Source organism: Argiope bruennichi, chromosome 3, assembly GCF_947563725.1.
Source record: "Argiope bruennichi chromosome 3, qqArgBrue1.1, whole genome shotgun sequence".
NCBI classification, from domain to species: domain Eukaryota; kingdom Metazoa; phylum Arthropoda; class Arachnida; order Araneae; family Araneidae; genus Argiope; species Argiope bruennichi.
The window spans coordinates 132,021,937-132,038,270 of record NC_079153.1 but is presented as its reverse complement, the minus strand read 5'-3'; the positions used below and the strand labels follow the sequence as shown (position 1 = coordinate 132,038,270).

The 16,334-nt window shown below is 27.0% G+C and overlaps 1 long non-coding RNA gene across 1 annotated transcript in view; it reads left to right on the top strand.

The window, feature by feature from the left end:
* The window catches only part of LOC129964077 (uncharacterized), a 172,116-nt gene that overhangs the window by 92,358 nt on the left and 63,424 nt on the right, over positions 1-16,334 (top strand). Inside the window, exon 5 of the long non-coding RNA XR_008784064.1 lies at positions 9,802-9,844. This is a non-coding gene — a long non-coding RNA (uncharacterized LOC129964077). The remainder of the gene's footprint in view (positions 1-9,801; positions 9,845-16,334) is intronic.

The following is a 16,334-nucleotide window of genomic DNA, read 5'->3' as shown; positions in this document are numbered from 1 at the left end:
CAGACGTACCAAATATATTTTTGGACGCCAAGTGGGGTACGTAAAACTTCAAAATCCCAAAATGGAGATCGTGGCAGCTAATGGATAACAGCTAATATCTAATATTTCTTCGTCTTCTTTTTTATTTTTATAATTTGTATTAATTAATTAATTTATTTAGCCTTTTAGTATAGTGAATATCATCGTGCATGCATCTGTTGATGTCTTTCCTTGCACTGTTGATTCCAAAATTTTAAATAGATTTACATTTTTTGTGTCAATACCACATACATAATTTTGTTGCTGTGTTTTTGAGTTGTCATGTTCATATACGTTGACGCACCGATAGACAGACAGATGCAAAAGACAAAATACACTGTAGACAAAATTTGTTCAAAAATTTGAAGAATATAGAAGAAAATCTGCAATTTTGATATCGAGATTGAATATCAAATTTTATCAAAAAAAATCGTGAAAATATTTTTGATGATTGCTGTAATTTCGCTTTTTATACTTAGTATAAGAGAAAATAAGAATGGTGTAGACTGGGGTGCATTATATTCATGATGGAACATGTGGAATTAGAATATTTGACAATTTAATTCTTGATGAATCCAGGAACAACGAATGAATTGTGATCTTTCGCTTACCTAGTATGTCATTGACACTTTCCATAACTGTTATGAAAATAAATACGTTTCGATCAGAAGTTGTCGAATGCAGCAAACACGAATGTGTGTTGGTGGTTATGGATTCGACTTTGAAAGGAAGCAATTTCATAAGCGAAATGGCAGCTTTCATCCAAACAATATTAATGCCCTTTTCTTGTTCATTAATGTATTCCGTAACCATTGCAATCTTCATCCGCAGCCACCAGGGGTCATTGCCGTCGCTTCTCACTTCCGCATGGCCGGGGCCCACGAGACAATTGAGTGAAGAAATAAAAATTGCAGCATCGCTTTCATTTATAATCGTTTTCTCCAGCAGTTTACGGTCTCTTGAGTAACGGGGACAGCACTTTGAAGAGTTCTTTTTTGGGAAATATTCCTTTTGTATATGTATTATAGAGTCGCTTCTTTAGTTTCTTTTCCGTTTATTCTACAGTCGCTTTGTGATTGAAAGTGCTCGGGGCGTGTGGGCCTGGGAATTTGTCAGGGGTGCGTAGTTAAGCGAGAGACCTGGAAAGGTTTGAATCCCTAAGGAAGGTTTCCGAAACAGATATACACAGTTTCGGAGGGCATGAATTGTAGAAAGCGCGGAAGATTAAAGAATGAAAAGTTTATAGTATTGTGAGTTTTCATTTTCAAAGAAGCTGATAGGAAATTTTTTTCTAAATTTGTTTTTCATAAAAATTTCAAACCTATCCTATCAATTACGAGTCAGTCTTTCTACTGTTAATTCAAAAGCGACGTAAAAAATTTTAAAGTTAATTAATTAAATTGATTTTTTCTTTCTTTTTGTAAATATTTCGACTTATCCAATCAGCGATTATTCTTTGTTCTTTTATCAAATAAAAAATAATTTAATAAATTAATTTTTTCTTCTTAAAAATTTTAAGTCTTTGAAATTATATTAAATTAATTCTTTCTTTTGTTAAAATAAATAAAGAAGTAAAAGTGATTTAAATTTCAGTTGTTATATTTAATTTTTTCTTTTTTATAAAAGTTCCAGACCAATCATTTAATTAAAACTTATTTTCATTCTTATTAAAATAAAAGACGGCATAACATTATTTTTAAATTAAATTAATCTAAATACTTTCACAATTACCTGAAATCAAGTTATTTAATAATGTCAGTTCATGCAGTCAGATGGCAAACATTACGGCGTATGCCATCTAATATCTGATCTGCCATCTAATAAAGTCACGTTCATCCTTCACCTCGCTTGCAAAATGTGTAATAGAATGAATCCAAAAGCAAACTGGCGAAATGTCCTTGCCGTTTAACTGTGATCAAGTAATTACCCGATTATTTTTATATTCAATCTATGATTCTGCTAAAATTCTAAATTAAAGTAAATGAATGTTAAAGTAATGTTGTAATGTAAATGAAAAGTTCCATAAAGGAATTGAGCCCCATGAGATTACAGTTCCATTAAAAACATACTTACTGGGCCATCTGTCTTATAATGGTACATTATCTTTTAAGGTATTGTAACCTTTCTTTCTTATTTATCTTGTTATCTACGAAAAAAATAAATAGAATAATTTTTTCTCAGTATTTAATAATAATAAAAAAAATCGCGTGATTATTTATTTGACGAAACTATGAAGACAGTCTTAATTTCATTGCAACAATATAAGGTATTAATTAAAAAATCTGTAAAAAATTTTTTACAGCTTTTTCAAAATGAAAGAAAAAATTTTAAAGTTGAAGAAAAGTTAAATTGATATAGTAAAAAAGACACGTCTTTCAAATTTTAAAATGGTTTAAAGTTCTAATATTTATGTATTAATATTTTCAGAAATTATGTTAAAATGAATTAAAAATTCATTCCATGTTTAAATTAATTAAAATACTTTTTAAAATGAAAAAAAAACCAGCTTCATAGTACATGTTTCCGTGTTCAAAACTATATATATATTAATTTTGGAGCTTGTAGTCTGCAAGATGTAATGCTCCAACAGACATGCTATTCTCGCCTACTTTATTATAAGTAGAAATGAAGGTAAGTGAAGAAAACTAGCATTTTTTTTTATTTCAAAAATATATACGAAATAACTATAACGTTCGAATAAATCTACAACTCAAAAATGAAATTTTAAATCAAATATTTAATGTCAGTTTGTTAAACATAAAAGCTTTGCAATTTGTGATAAATTGATTTATAACTATATGATAAAATAATTGTTAAAAAATTACTACATATTTGATTTTAGTTGATGACTGGCCGAAGTGCTATCTAAAATAAATGTCGAAAAATCTTATCAAAATGGCTAATTAGGTGCCGAAAACATTCCCGATGGTAGAGAATACACTAACGAATTTCCAAATTGAATGTATACTTATAAAAGAGAACATTAAAACCATTTTAAGAAAACACCACTAACTGTAACTCCGTTTCTCTGCTTTCTCATATATGGAAATCTCAAAACTTCTTTTAAATAAAAATAGAAATTCCGGTAAGCATTCCAAATCAGTTTTATATTTTTAAATAAAATTGAATTTTTGTATCATTTAAAATGCTTAAAATAATTCTCGAGTGATTTCAGAAATTTGTTTTAAAAAAGTCATCATTTTCTTTTAATTTTAAGCAATTGTGTCTTAAGACATATTTCACAGTATTCTTGTTTTGTTGAAAATTCATTTAAGTAAAATTTCATGTAATTCTTCATATTTTGTAGCGAACGGAGAGATTAATGAAAATGAAGGAATAAAACTTCTGAATAATCTTTCATCGTATTTTGTAACATTCCACTTAAAGTTTTCATTTATGGAAGTTTATAATTAATTTAAAAAAAAAAACTTTAAAAAGAATTTAATTCAAAAGTGTCATAAATTTTCTTTCTGAAATTAAGTAGATTGAGTGTTAAGATTTATTTTAGAAAAACCGTTTCGATTTCATTAAAATACTGCTGTATGGAATTCCTATAGCAAGTAATAAAAAATGTAACAAAAATATCTAAAATCTCACCTGATCATGTTGATTAAAATTTGTAATTATATAACTTTCAAAAGTTTAGATAATCAGAGAGCGATTTTGAAAATTCCTTTTAGAAGTACATACGCTTTTTAAAAAAATTATAAATGATTTTTCTTGAGATTTATTTCGGATATTGTATTTTGATATCTTTAAATGGAATTGTTTTTATTGAATATTATTATATATTTCTTCATTTTGTGATGAATAGAAAAATTTGAAATTTTTTCCATTGCTTTAACATGATTTTTTTTTTTTAAAAAAGAAGGCAGGACTAAATAATAAATCCAAATACAAGTCTTTATAAAAGTACAATTCCTATTAAAGTTTGGTAATTAATTAGCATTAAAAACAGTAAAATTAAGAAAAGAATAAATAAAATATTCCGTATTCTTATATAAATGGATTCTCCAGCTTAAAAAGATTTGAATCTTTGTCGATTGAGAATCATGAAGAAATTTTTCTATAAGAATCAAATTATGTATTATCACTTCGGTAAATAAACAAGATTCTCAAATCGTATTTTGTTCATAATTGTATTTATATCAAAGATTACAGAAATTTAACATAAAAAAAATCTCAACCGAGTCTCATTGAAAAATTATAAAAAAGTACTTTTATATAAATCAAAATATCAATTAATCAAATCAAGTGTCTTTTATATAATCAAAGTATCACATTATTTCAGCATGTTGACCTTCAACTATCATATTTTTCAATGCTTTCCTTATGTCGAAGATCATAGTAGTTTAAATCAGAACACTTTGAATTGGCGTCGCCCAAGAATCACGAAGAAATATCTTTTTAGATTTAATTATACATTATTTCTCCAGTTCATATATAAATCTTCAACATTTTATATTTCAATAATTTGATTTCTAAGAAGACTATTATAGTTCTTCTGCTTCAAGCGGTTTAATTGTAGTTTATTTTATTATTTTCATTGTGTAACAAATTATTGGAGTAAAAAATCGAAATTAACGAAATCAAAACAAAAGATAAACTCAAATCTGTTCGAATTACTGCTGCACCATTCTGTTATAAAATAGCATCTATAATTTCATCAAGAATATTCCTTAAATGACCGATAGTGTAGCATCTTATTTTAATTTGAATTCTTGATTCATTTCAAAAAGGGATAAATATAATTTTTGAAATAATAGCAGATTGTTGTATCACAATTATCATGACGGACATGTATAGATATAAGAAAGAGAAAATAGGTTGTTTTTTTAATAGCATGACGTAAATAAACAAACGTGTCTCGATTTAGAATCCATGTGTCAAGTTCACAGGTCAAGGACCTAAGAAAAAGCGGAAATAGATTTTTTATAGCTTCTCACTTAAGATGAACAGTCTTTTTTTTTTTTTTTTTTTTTTTTTTGTGTGTGTGTTGACATAAAAAAAGTGCACCCAATTCTGTTCCTTACCTTTTCTTATTGAAAGAAACAGGGAGCACTCGGGAGACGGAGACACACCTTAGTTTCTTTCTTCTATCCCGTTTCAAGGTCGATCTTCAAAGATTACATTTTCATCCCCTAAACGTTCCTCGATCACGGAACACCTTGTAACCCCGACGCATTATTTTTTATTTTTACTTAAAATAGTAAACTTGTCTCTTCCTGGTTCAGATTAAGTTTCCGGTTTTGAGTTCATGTCAATCCGTTTGAGAAATCACTCTCCACGAAGAAATTTAGAAAAATTTTAAATCACAAATCTTTATCACGTGAAATTGTCATATGCAACATACTTTCTAAAAGTTTTTTGAATAACCATCACAAATTTATTTTTGTAAGCCAATAATATTTACATTGTTATTAATAACATTTATTCCACTCATTTAAATCAATTGATTATATATATATATATATATATATATATATATATATATATATATATATATATATATATATATATATATATATATATATATATATATATATATATATATATATATATATAATGAAATGATATGGATTTATTTAGGACTATTAAACAAAATAAAAGTTGTTTCATTAATTTATTAATTTTAATCCAAAAAAATGGTTTTAGAAATTTTATTTTAGCGAGATATAATAAAAATATATCTATTTCATTTTTCTTTAGAAAAATTGACAATATTTACGTTTCAGTTAAAACTCATTTAGATTTTTCATGACTGTCTATAATTTTAACCGATTTCAAAATTGTTTTAAATATTTATTTTAAAGCTAAGTACTTTGGACTACAATATATAGATACGTTTATAGATAATAATAAATAATAGAAAATATTCACCTAGTAGTTTGGATTTGAATATCTGTAAATTTCATTTCAAACAATATTTTTCATTGTCATGCGTATGTGAATGAAAAGAAGCTAATAAATGAAATAATTCGTGATTTTAATTTTGTTTGTTTATAATATTCTTCAGCTATCTTTACATATTTCAAATTTAAAGTAAATATTTTGTGAGTTTATTTTTCCTTTCTGATAAAGTTGATATTTAGTGCAGTAGTTTCAGCTTCTCATGTGGTATTTTGAATAAATCATTTAAAATTTAAAATAAAATAGGAATCGAATGATTTTACTATTTTCACTCTTAAAAAATAATTTTAGTATTCTGCGTGAAATAAGATATTGCTTTAATAATCTCTTATAATTATTTTCATTTCAATGATTCATAGTAAAAAAATGTAACATAAATGTCCTAAAATTAATTTTTTTAAATACTTCTTATATCTGTTTTATCAAAATTTATCAGCTGGTTTTGCTCAATAAACTACTTAATTAAAGTATAAAAATATTGAAATTTCTACTTTCAAATTGAAACATCATAATTTTAAATTACATATAATAAAAGTAAATAAATGAATTAAAATAATCGAAGTAAGCAAAATTTATATATTAAAAATAAACGCTAATCTAATAATTTTTAATTTTTCAGAAATCGTAATATGTTAAAAGTACAGAATGTATTGGTTGAATAGCTATTACTTTTAAATGAAACGATCAAATAATTTAGAAACCTTTTAGAAATCCAAACGTTGAATAAATTTTGAGAAATCGAAAATACTAAAATAATCTGAACAATACTTTGATAAGTGAGAAAATCGTTGAGTTTTTTTAATCTAATTCCAAAATTAATAAATCTTGGAATTATATACATTCTAAAAAGTCCATGTCATGTGTAATCAATAATTGTCCAGATAGTTTACAGGATTAAAAGTACTTTTTCACCTAAAAAATACTCTTTTTTTAGGTAAGATTGTAATAATTTGTTATGTGTGTGTTTTGCTTAATTTATAAAAAATTATTTTATTTGAAAATTTATGATTTGACTACGTTTTTATTTATTTAAGAACGATTTGCGAATAATAATATTATTCTCAACTCATGTTGGGGGAGAGCGAAATAAAAATGCAATTCTCATTATTTAAATTCTCTAGTTTGCAATAGAGGGCGCTGTCAGAAACATACTACTAAGGAACGTACTTGGGTATCTATAATAGAAATAATACGTTTTTCCGACTTAATGTTGTTTAAATTGCTCTGCTGATATATTAATTAAACAGCTAGACTTCTAATTAAAAAAGTGTTTAATATTCTAATATTATAAAAATATACGATATTTTATCATCAAAGGTAGAAAAATTATAAATGATTATAGTAAGATGAGGTTAGGGAATACTGATTGTATAACATTAACAATGGGATTCTGAGCTTTCTCCATCAATTGCTGCTTTTAAACTTTTTGAAACTAATGACGTGTTTAAATTAAGTGTAAACTTTAAGTTAAAGCTATTAAAAATTCAATAGCTTGAAATTAAAAATAAAACGTTAAAAATACATAACAGGTAACCAATTCCTCATCTCACTTACTTGCGTGTGTGTATATATATACATATACGTGTGGTATATATATATATATATGGTCCTTTTTTTAATGATTCTATTTATGTATACATTTGTTATGTATACATATGTAAGGCATCAGGAATAATAATATCTTTTGATTACGATTTCAATAAATATTGTATTGATTAAAAACTATAAAATTAAAATATCTCTCGATATTCAGAAATCGCTAGCAAAGGCATGAAATTTATGCACGTAAGTCAAACTTTCTTTTAAGAAATTATTAACGAACTTTCTAAGAAAATTTTTCAAGTTAAATTAAACAACAAAGCATTTTAAATAAATTATTATAATTTGAACATTTTGATTTCTTTCCTCAAAAATAATATACCATAACATAAGTTTAATATGCAGTGTTCGATGATAAAACAATAGGATTCAGAACTCACAGAGCGTGAAAACTATTTGGAAACATTCATTTACTGATCATAAGATGTCAGTTAACAGCCTTTACAATTAAAGTAAATAAAAACCCATATATATCCCACGTTTAATGATTTTTTTAGGAAATAGGATAATTTAAACTATTTTAAAATCATCATACAAAAGATATTTTCTTTATCTTACTACTTACAACATTTCTTGGATGTATTTTTACTCCTAAAAATAGATCTGATTTATCTTTTAAAATTTCAATTACTTTTCCAGATATTTATATCCCTTTTATAAAATTAAAATATAGTTCTTTGATATTGATACAATTGTGTTCATCCTAGCTCAGTAGGTTGAGAAGCCAGGTCACAAATGTAAAAATTCAGTGGTAAATTTTTGATACGGAATCTTAATAAAATTAATTATCTTAAAAGTAATATTTATCTTTTATTATTTAATATAAATAATAATAATAGTCTCCTTTCAGAAAATTTATTTATTTTTTCAGAAAATGAATTGTAAATAAAGGAAAAGGCGTGAAAAAACTGTTTATTAGTTTTGCTCTCATCATGCAAAAGCTTTTTAAAAATGCTTGAGTTTAGCATTATCCCCAGTCAAAATATTCCAAATGATCAAATATATAGCGGGTAATATTTCATTTTGAATTTTGTTGTTTTAACAACTTAACATTAATTTTTAATATAAAAAATGCATTTTAATTTTCTTCCTTCCTTCCTTTCTTTTCTTCTCTTTTTTTTCTCTCTCTCTCTCTCTCTTTTGAGTTTTTGTGGGTGTGGGAATACAATAAATATTTTTTTAGATTTTTTAATCCTGCACAATTTTTAAAAAATTTTGATAAATTTCTTAATCCTATAACATTTTTCAATAACTTTTCCGAAATTTTGTAATTTTATAACAGTTTTCAATCTGCATATAAGATATCTCGGCGAAAAGCTCGCTAATCTAATAGTCCTTAAAGAAAGAAGCATCGGCCTCATCTTAACCTTATAATGGATTTTAAATCTATCGTTTTAACCTTATCGTTTTAAAACCTTATAATGGTTTAAAAGTATCATAATAAGTTACAATTTCCATGGTAGGGAATCCATGTTGGAGCTTATTAGCTAATCTTATAAATTAAAAAAAATATCTTTAAAGGTTGATTGGACTCACTTACTTTATACATCCCGTAATACGCAGTCCAACAAGGATTAATTGTCCATATTTGACTTAATTGTAAGCCTACTTAGTTTCTAAACGGGCATGAAAGTTGAAGTCTATTTATAATGCTTCAATCTACTATTTTCCTCTCTGTTTTCTCACTCTAATGTTAAGAAAACGATGTCAAGTATTTGATTAAAACTTTATTAAATATTCTTTCACAGATAACCTGAGATAATATACAGCGTGGCTTTACCAAAGCCTTCTCCTATGTTTACTTTTATCCAACGCAAAGCATTTTTTTACGTCATTATGTTACATACGTAGATAATGTTATTTTCTGTTATCATTTTCACTCCCAGTTCTGCCTTTAGTTAGCTTGTATACATTTCTATTTTAATCTTTTTCTGTTAATTAATATTTTGCGCTTGTTTCTTTTATATGCTTAGAGCTTTTATTTTCTACTTTGTTCCTGATACAAGATTTTTAAGCACTCTATTATTAAAAGTATAATCTTGATCGTGTTTCTACACCTCCTACATTGTACAAGTTTATCTATATATAGTATATTTATGCATGTGAAAGCCACTATATTTTTTTTCGTAATTTTTAAAAAAAATTATTTAAATATACGTTTGTAACATTTCTCTTTAAAGTTTCTACCAACTCTGATTAAATATTTAGTATTTTTTGCTCATGCTAAGATTTAAATAAAACAAATTTAGAAACTTAATTAACTTTTTCTTACAGGCGACGAAGACCTTCCTATCGAATTTCTCCTCTCTATAAACAGGTAAGTGCTGGTGTTGTACCTTAATTCAATAGAATTTTATTCCCTTTGTTGAATTTATCAAAATAATATCTAATTCATCGTAGGGACGTTTTACCTTCCTACCTTTTGTATCAACCTATGCATAACGACTAGTTTTACTGTTAATGATGGAAGACAAAATTAAATAACATCACGGACTCTGAAAAGAAAAAGGAACCACAAAATATACCTTTCAGGATGACTTCAGTGTAGCATCAATAAAATCCTCATTTCAAAAAAATTTTAGAATTTTATAGTGTTTTAATTGAAGGAGAATAGGAATTCAAAGTATGTTTCTAAAATATTTATTGTAAAAACAATTTCTAATTTCTTTGGATTGAAATGTAATGGGTGAAGTTTCAGGAGAAAAACCCGAAAAAGTTCTAACGCCTGAAAAATGTCACTCATTTTTTATAAAAAAGAGGAAAATGAGTTTTCCCCCAGCAATTGAATTGTCTGTGTGGCGACCTTTTAAAGAAATCTGTGAAATGATTGCTATATTTGTAAGAAAAATTTCGAGGGTTAAAACTTTATCCATTAAATTATTTAAAACGCCCATTGATTTCTGATGTTTTCTAACCAAATTTGTAATTTTACGGCGATAACTTCAAAACTATAGTTCTCAATAACATTTTATTTTATCTCTATTCTTCTGTTACAGTGTATAATCAATTGACTGTTTCTTCTTTTAATTTCAAATTCTATTGAAATTTTTTTCTATTATTTTCTACGATTATATTTTATATGAAATGACAGTTTTTGTTCACAAAGAAAAAGAGAAAAAAATTTAGGATTCGTCTAATATAATTACGTGGTTGATCTGAAACTATCACTGTGAATAGGAGTACGATTTCTGCTATATATAGAATTAATTTCTTAATAAATGAGACTTTATAACCTTGATTCAATTGCTTTTAAAGGAATATTAAGGCGAAAAGTCGACGAAATGTTTTTTTTTTTTGGTTTTTATTTATCTATTTATGCCTACTTATATTTTAAAATTTTCTGTTCTATGTATTTTTCTAAAAAATATCGAAAATATTTTTTAAGTTAATTTTTTATAAATACTGTAAATCAACTACATTTATTAACTAAACACACTAATTGCAATTTAGAGCTAAATTTTTAATTATATATTTTTGTTCACTATCATGTCTGAACAAAAATAATATTTTTTCAAACAGTATATTTAAAATAACATATACATTCATAGATTAAAAGCACAAAAAAATATTTCCTAATTTCTATTACTGTAATGTATTTTTTTTAAATAGTTCGTCATGCATTTTCTTTTGTCATAATGTTTAGAAATTTCATATTGAAAAATTGTTACAAATATTTGTCGGAAGCTTGAAAAGAAAAGCAATGTATGAAAAATTTCTCATGGAATACATGTAGTTAATAGTTAACATTATAAAAGATTCCAAGAATGACTTTTTAAATGACTTATGAAGGAAAGATACATCTATAAATTTTTCATTGATATGAAGTTTAATACTTTAATTTTGAATCGTCATAAAAGACAGTAAATGTTTTCATAATTCTTGTAGTAGCAACAAATTTCAAAATACTCGTTATTCTCAATGATTTTTTTTATTTCTAAATATTTTTGTAATTTAATTGTCAGAAAGCAAAACAAAATTATAAAACATTTTTGTATCATAACTGAAGAACTATATAAGATAATTTTTTTAGTGGTTATGGTAGGAGAGAGGGATGTAACAAAGGAAAAGACGCTATAAAATTTGTCGTGGGACACACGCCATTTGATAGATAATGTTTTTCAAGGGGTCAACGACCATTAAGAAGGGTGCTGCTTAGGGGAAGTTCTGTAACACCAAACTCATGAAAACCGCCAAAAAGTCCTCGTGTAGTTTTTCTTTCCAGACACCTATTTTTTTATCAGCACTTTATTATATTTTTTTTAGCTACATTCTATCTCTCTCTAACCCATATGGTATTTTCTAGCAGGGGAAGCATCTTTGGAAATAGAAAAAGAAAAAGGTATAAAATGCCTGTAAAAAAGGGCCTCAGTCTGCACGTGGCTAAAGTTAACGTAAAGAGGGAGGGGAGAGGGTCTTATAGATCTCAAGTATAAAAAAGGGGGAGGAAAACTTAGCAGAAGGTGAGAAGGGACAAAAAAAAAACGATAGAAAGAGAAACGGCACACTTTTGCACTTTTGGGTATAGAAGATATCGAAGATTTCATTGAGAGAACTAAATCTTCTTAGTGAACGTGTTCTGCATGCGCTTGAACTTCAGACGTGGCATTGACCTGACTTAATAAATTGACATACGTGAATTTTTCAAAACTGAATATTCCTGCATTTCGAAGTATGTAAAATTTTGAATTATTTGTTCAGGAAGAAAATATGTTTTGGAAGATTTATACATTATTTTTTTAACATTTATAGAATTATGGGGGGTTTTACATAATTCTTAATTTTTTTGAAATGTTTTCGCTATTCATCTGCAGAAATTAATCCGTTCCACTAAAATTTCTATAAATTTCCTGGAGCAATATTTATAAATTGATAAAATTTAGCGAAAAAAAAACCGATAACCAAAAAAGATTTATTACTATAAATACCCATTGAAACTGTCAACGATTATTCAACATTCACCCCATATTTGAAACAAAAATTTTCGCAATAGCATTTAAAAATGTATATCAACGTAAATAAAGTTAGTTAGGAACTACTTTTTATTAAAAAAAATGTTAACATTCCGCTTTCAATAGTTGCCAATAATGCTACAACATATAGTTAAGAGATATATGTTCCATTACAGAAAATATCGCGAATCTGAATTACATTTCGCTTTTTCGTTACGTTTTTAATCAGTTGATCTAGCATTAAACTTTAGTGTTTAAAGAAATAGAATTATACAAGCATCAAGTTTGCAAACTCAATACAATTAAATTCCCTTTCGGATCTTTCCTCACACCGACAAAGCAATAAACTTGCGACATTCTTTAGAAGATACAGTCAGTAGTCGCCTTCTCATGATAAACATTAAAATGCAATGATTGAGCTGAACAATTGATAAAGAAGAAGTTTCTAAGAATTTTTTAATGTATTAAATCAATCGATCCGTCATTAAAAACCTTATGTAAGTTTATAGAAAGTTTTAATAAGTCCTTTCCGTTTTTTCCCTTTGAAACAGAAAAATGAAATCAATCAATTTGTATGATCTTCATAGGTGATCTTATTTGCTTTCTTTCAAATTATATCTGTAATACAAATAGAAACCTGATATACAGATTTTACATATCGGTTGAAGTATAATGTTTAATCAATCGACCCATCAATAAAATAAATTCTATGACTTCTTTTTTTTCAAATAGGAATGTGTTCTTACACTTTTAGATCATTTTAAAACTGAAAAAAAATTCTATCATTTTGTATAGTCACCAAAAGCCGCCTTCTATTCCCATGTTCTCTCTTTAAAATCAACGACGGTATTGAAATATTGTTGTTACTGTCATTGATAAAATCCGACATTCTATAGAATATTTAGACCTTTTATATAATGCCAAAAACTGATGGCAATATCTGAAACAATTCAACACTTTACACATTTCTTAGGCATTCTATAGAATGCCAAATATCAAATCGGTAAAGCGCTAAAAACATCTTCGATCCAAAAAAAGAAAAGCCTATTTCAAAAAAATGTGAATGTTATTATAGTCGACGGTAAATTAAATTAACCTGATGATGGGCACGATAATGGCATGCTAAGCAAAAAGGCTACCGCTTCTGCTATTTGTTGCATGCGTTTAACAGAAACTACATCCCTACCTTCTGCAGCCTAACTAGTAAAAACGATGAAATTGTTATTTCTTTTGGTTCACTCTTTATTTTGAACTAATAAACTGTTTAAATAATAGCATTATCACAACCTTTTTTTAAAATTCTTGCCTGGATAGCATTTGTTGTTCTATTTAATACCTAGACAGTAGGTGCAATGCATAGGGAAAGCTTTTCGTATCTTAAAACATCTAGCAATCTTTAGGCCCCTAGGTATTCTATAGAATGCCAATATTTCATATATTACTAGCAACACGTATCAATTTGGCATACAATTTTTAACCAATCAATTCATCTGTAAAATATAATTCTGTAATTTTTTTTTTTTTTTCGAGATGATAATAAGCCTCTTTCTTGGTCTTTTACGAAACGGAAAAGCCTTTAATCAACTGGCAGTCTTCTTTCGAGGACCACAAAAGAAACTTCCCCTCTTCTTCACTGAGCCACTATTTCCCTCATTCATATTTTAGCGTGAGTGGTAATTAGCCGAGGCGCCCGGGGTCTGCGGACTTGAATAATGTCTCTTTATTGTAAGAGATGATGCGAGATTTCTCCCATTGTGATTGAAGAAGACCTTTTACAGGAACTCCTGCATTGTCAGATCTCCCCGCAACAAAAATGCCTTTATCTTCTTTTTCTTCCTTAATCTTGCTGCTGAATTTTGGCCCTTTTTTTGCTCTCTTTATATTGGGCCTAATAGAACATTAAAGTTCGAGAGGGTTTCTCCTCCTGAGAGGTATATTAATATGTCTATATTTTCAATTTCTTTGGTTCTTTCTGAGTAACTAAACATGTTTTCGAAGAAATAAGAATTTGTATCCTTTCATTATTTTGTAGTAATTTTTTTCTTTTATTTTCGGTTGAAATTATTTAAGATTTAAGAGGAATATCAGTAAAAATTATCTGGAATAAATTTACTTCAACTGCTTCTTATATTTTCAAGTTATTCATTTACAAAGCCTAGTTATTCAAGTTAGTCATTACAAGTCATTTACATTCAAGTTAAGTTAGACAAAGCCTTTTCAACACAGCATGATTGTGTTGAAAAGTTATGCAATCAACCGTTCTCGATTGTCATTAACAAAATTCCTCAAAAAATATTTAGAATTATTATCTTCATTGAAGGATTGTTCCTCTAATTACATATTTGTAATGTTTTACTGCTATACTGTCAGAACAAATCATCCAATTTTGAGCCACCTAAAAAATTTAAAGAAACCATTCATTCAACAGTATAATTGGAATTTCATGGTCATGAGTTCTGCTTGTCCCGATGTTAAAAGAAGTTATTTACTTTTATTAATGATAAACTCGAATTCTTTTATTTTTTCAATGTAGAGAAAATAAACTCACATTCAAATAATCGATAGATCTCCTGAAATCAAAAATATGCGAACTATTTTAATTCGATCTAAATGATAATGCTGTGATAAATAATAAACATGTTTATAGTATTTCTATTAAACTAGAATGGAAACCCAAACGTTGAATTCTTTTTTTTTTAAAGTTTGACTCTCTTTTTGTACAATTAAACTGAGCAATGAAACAAAACCGTGTATGGTCTTAAGAGGAAAGAATTTGTTTGATTTCACACGGACCAACATTTTTGATAGCAAGGGCACATGCCAAATTCCATCTAGTCAGCTGTGTTGTTGATGAATTATTGGGTTGACATTTATACGAAGAGATAGATATAATAAATAATAATAAAATTTTGAATTATAGCAATCTAAATTGTCAAACTCTTTTGGTCGCATTTTTTCTGCTAATTGTAATATTTTCATATTATATATTTGTTTATGAGACATTAAAAATAGAGAAGGCTGTGTGTGAAGTACCTGATTACATAAAAGAGCTACTGTCGTCTTACTTTAGGATTTAGAGCTTTCCGAAAGACAGACATTGCAACTACGGGCCATTACTGGCGATTCCCTCCCTCTTTGGTCGTTGAAGTGAAAGTAGTAAAAGTCCAAATCATTACTACAATGCCCACTAAGAACATGAGAAAATTAGCTTTTTTCTATATGGCAACTTTTCATCTGCGTACTCGTGGGCCCTTCTTCGAAGTTCTGATGTAGTTAGTAAACATGGAAAAAGTTACGTGTATTCAAATATTTGCGTGAAATACAGGAAAAGAAAAGAAGGAATAGAGAACTAGGTTAAAATTTTTTAATTTATTTATTAGTTTTCTCTTTTATGTACCCAATGTAATACCCAATTTTTAAAAATATAAAATGTTATCAGAGTTGTTTTAGTATATAAATAATAAGAGAAAGTGGAAGGAATTTTCTCAAAACTTAAATTAAAACACAATCAAACTTTTTCCTTCTTTAAGATATAATTATCTTCCAAAAAATATCTCAAAACAACAAATTTTGTTTTATTGTTGATATTGCTGTTAGACAAATATAATAAATAAGTAAAGCGATAAAAAAGACCGATTGTTTATGCCAGTGCTATAATTTTAACGAGAAAATGTCATATTCAGAATCTAGTTAATGAAAATTATTGTTATTTCAGGGCAAAATGTTCGCGGTTTGTTGTATTTTATCCCCTTCTGTACCAATTTATTAACACGAAAAAAAATGCCATAAACAGAGTTTGCTTTTTCTAAATCGTAGTGTGAACATGATTCTGTATAAATTCATCGTTGAATTATAATG